The sequence below is a fragment of the Somniosus microcephalus genome, chromosome 8, assembly GCF_052327205.1.
Source record: "Somniosus microcephalus isolate GS21.2 chromosome 8, FLI_Smic_1.0, whole genome shotgun sequence".
NCBI classification, from domain to species: domain Eukaryota; kingdom Metazoa; phylum Chordata; class Chondrichthyes; order Squaliformes; family Somniosidae; genus Somniosus; species Somniosus microcephalus.
In genome coordinates this window covers 131,842,279-131,846,475 of record NC_140994.1, presented here as the reverse complement: position 1 = coordinate 131,846,475, position 4,197 = coordinate 131,842,279, and the positions used below count along the sequence as shown (strand labels likewise).

The 4,197-nt window shown below is 49.8% G+C and overlaps 1 pseudogene; it reads left to right on the top strand.

Moving 5' to 3' along the window:
• Window positions 1–2,854: 2,854 nt before the first annotated feature.
• On the top strand, window positions 2,855–3,231 carry LOC147113796 (large ribosomal subunit protein eL33 pseudogene; annotated as a pseudogene).
• The last annotated feature ends 966 nt before the right edge of the window (window positions 3,232–4,197 follow it).

Below are 4,197 nucleotides of genomic sequence, written 5' to 3'. Positions count from 1 at the left end.
GTTCGGGATTGATTAACTGTCAGGGATAATGATATGTGGTGCAAATTTTTTTGGCTAACCATGTAAAGTTTCTTTTTCCGATTTTACCAATTGTACCAGAAATTGGTAAAAATGAAATGTGTAGCAAATAAAAACAGCAAATGCTGGAAACAGTTAACGTTTCAGGTCAATGACCTTTCATCAGAACAGGAAAATGGTAGAGAGGAACAGCTTTTAAGCCAGTATAGAGCCAGGGGAAAGGGGAGCAGGGAAAGAACAAAAGGGAAGGTCTTTGATAGAATGAGGGCAGGAGAGATTAAAGGGATGATGATGCAAGATGAAAGAGGGTGATAATGATACAAGTATAGAAACAAAGGTCCAGAGGAGGTGCAAATGGTTACAGCAGAATAGCAGAGGAGGAGGGAAGAATGGAAAATCTGGCAAGGTGAAGGCTCCCGTGGACCGGGAATATGGCCGAGAAAGGCAGGTAAATCCCAGGAATGTGAACAACCCCATGTACCGATAGGGAATCCCCACCACAAACCCCAGCCCACACCTCCTCCACTCCCAGTGGCTCTGGTACAGCCACCCTCCATTCCCAGAACCTGCTCTATGAGAGAAAATGGGAGCAACGGTTAAGATCTAAAGTTATTAAACTCAGTGTTAAGGCAGGAAGGCTGTAGAGTGCCCATTTGAAAGATGAGCTGCTGTTTGTTGAACTTGCGTTGAGCGTCATGAATGCAGGAAACTCAGCTTTTGTTGAAGAGTCAGCTGGTTTGTTCATTTATCGAGGACTGTGCCAGTCTTTGCTCTACTTAAATTCACTTTCCCATTTGTGCTGTCCAACTGGAAATATATTACCACTTGTGCTTATTCATTTATGGTTAGGTCCTGTAGTTTAATGTGATACAAAACCTAGAAAACTAGCAAAAGCTACAATAGTGTGTGCAATTGCAAAACACCCGTGAATATAGGCCTCATGTGGCGGTTCCACCGGGTGTCCCTTACACATATAATGTATATAATTCACTTTAACCTAGCTGTACGTGTATTACTTACCTGTTTGGGCCATTGCCCCTTTAACTTACCTGTGGGGGCCGTTGCCCCTTTAAGACGCGCCCTAGCGCGCTGACGTCACATCACGCATTGCGTGACGTACGCGTGACAGCCGCCGGCACAGCCCGGCCTACCGCGACTTCGGCTGCATCGGCTGGCAGACATGAGCGACGCGATCCCCCGCGGCAAGCGCCGGCTCAGCTCGGCCTCCAGCTCCTGCTACCGCGGTCGTGACTTCGGCCTCAACGGCCAGCCTCCGCACCGGGTGAATGCGCCGACGTATCGGCGCGGGTCACGTGACCGCCCCAAGCGTGGGCCAACGCGCTAGCGTCAGGACGCGGTCACATGACATCCGAAGAGCGGGAAAACGTGACTAAGCGTGATGACGTCATCACGCTCTCCCGAGGACTACGGACTCAGTCCTCATGGAGTCCCCGTCGGGGTAAGACCTATCTCGCATTGCTCCTGTATAAAGCCAGCTTACCTGTTGTATTTCGTCAGTTCCAGTTAATAAACAACTTAGTGATTATTCATCTGAACTCGAACTAAATTATTGAGTAGGCATTCGTCCCGAGAGGTCAACACGAATACCTACAATTGGTGACTCCGAGACCGTGAACGTTTTTCACGGCCGAAGCGCAGCCAACAACACCTCCAACGATGTGAGTACGGGCGCTCATCAATTCCTACACTACAATTGGTGACCCCGTATCCATGAACATTTTTCACGGAAGAAACGTGCATCCTGAACCTCGTCTTCACAGACGACGACCGACGAACAACCGACTCCGTGGACGGTTTTCACGGAGGAAGCACACAGCCTGAAACTGGCGACCCCATTTTTGTGAACGTATTCGCAAGGGCAGCACAGCCTGGAGGTGATCACGTTTTTCACGGAGAAAAAAACAGCCGGACCTCGATTTTGCGAATGTTTTTCGCAAAAGAAGCACACCATGGAAGCACCAGCCGTTTTGCTGTCGCTGCCGCACTTCAGGGAGAAACAACTGCCCTCGTGCTTTGGCAAGGTAGAAGCTCAGTTCGCCGGGACCATCGACGCGGAGCAGACCACGCATTTGCTTACTGCCCCCATGTTCGACTTTTCTACCACCATGCGGGTCGTCCGCCCATACGTCCAACGCAACAGCAAGTATAAATCTCTCCAAGTGCGGGGTACAGCATGTTCGGGCCCACAAGATCGGAGTGCACCCGGTGGGGATACCACGAGGACTCACCCCCGCGAACCACGAGGACTCGCTCCTCCCCAAACACGAGGACTCGCTCCTCTTGAAACGCAAGGACCCATCCCTCGCGAACCACGAGGACCCACCCCTCACAAGCCTCGAGGACCCATCCCTCGCAAGCCACGAGGCTCCACCCCTCATGCAACATGAAGACTCGTTCCCCGCCGACGACGCACCAGCCCGTCGGCCTGCTGGTTGTGTTACCTATCATACTTGCCGGCGAGTAAGAGAAGCGTGCCGCCTTCTCGGCAGTAGTTTCACTAAGTCAACAGAAACGACAAGCAGCGTTGCCGCCCTTCCGGCAGTTTCCCCCCACCGACCACGACGATGACCCGGTCTGTCCCACCCTTTCTCTGGTCAATCAGCACAAGGGTCCGGAAGCGATTCCTCTCCATAGAGCACATGCTAGAAACAGGTTTTAAGCTACAGAAGGTCGAAAACCTGCACTCTGATTTTAACGACCTGACAAGAGCCGAGCGAAAAGCCTTCCTACAGGAACAGCGAAAGAAAACCTACCGAAAGCAGGTTACTATTCCTTCTACTGTTTCATTACTGATATCAGGACTTGTAATATCCATATGTTCTGCAAAACTGCGTTTACTGGCTATGAACGAGGCTTTCGCAACCAAAGAGAACACACTGCTCTCCTGCAGATTGAGGGGGTTTCTTGTCACGCTGAAACAGACCTTTACCTGGGCACGAGAGGTGCCTACGTCTACAAAGCTAAGAACAGCACTGTCACTCCTGGTGGTAAACCACACAAGACTCGTGCTCATTCAAACAGTGGCATGGTCCGTGCCAAGCCCAGCAGTAACCTGCCTACCAGGGCTAGGGGGCACAGGATTCGTGCGAAGCTGTACCCATCAAGGATTTGAAGCACAGCTGCACGTCAATTGACAATAAATAACAAATGTTTCCTCGTCCGCTTAGTTAACTGCCAGTTCCTTTAGCACCGCAAGGCACAGATTTGAACGTAATTTTGAGATGAGACATCACAGATGACTTCTGTCCGCTCTACTGTTTAAAATGGCGTTCCCGGAAGCCTCTCAGAGACTTCATGCAATGACGGTGACCATTTTCTTCGGAAGACACACTCGGAACGTTAATTGCCCAAAAGAACGTCTACGTAGCAGTCTCGCTCAGTGAATCCTTCCGGTTGGCTTGTTTGGGAAATATTGTGATGAATCCGCAGCTCAGCCTCCTTACACCATCGCTACAGCCAACGAGACTCACAAACCATCCTTTTTAGGATCTGCCTTTGACATGCGTGTGATTGATTGCCCAGTCCTCAACAGACAAGTAGGGCAAGATTCAGAGACAGTGCTCAAGATGCACACCCTCTTGCTCAATCGCTTCCTCAATGTTGCTGCCTCACCAGTTTTTCGTTTCAAACGCTTTGGCAGGGGCACTCAAGGGGTAAAATTGTTGTGTCACCCTGTGGACAGTAGCTTTTCTAATTGCCTTCCTCATGGAGAACTCGATTCGGTCATTCCCATCAGTGATGAGGATTCAAAAAAATGCGGCTCAACACAGGCCAGTGAACCTTTTAGTCCTACTATCATCCTAAACGCTCCTTCCCACTTCGAAGCATCTGAAATTCAAAAACGAATAAAGCTTCAATCAACATGCTCCGTATTGCAGAGCCATACATTACATGGGAATATCCAAATCTGAAGTCTGTCCGTGAATTGATTTACAAACGTGGTTTCGACAGATCCAACACCAGCGCATCGCTTTCACTGCCAATGCCTCAATTGCAAAGCAGCTTGGAAAGTATGACATAATTTGTATTGCCGATCTGATCCATGGGATCTACACAGTTGGTAAGAACTTCAACATGGCCAACAATGTCTTGTGGCCCTTCAAACTGTCCTCGCCACGTGGTGGCATGAACGAAAAGACAATACCTTTTGTTGAGGGT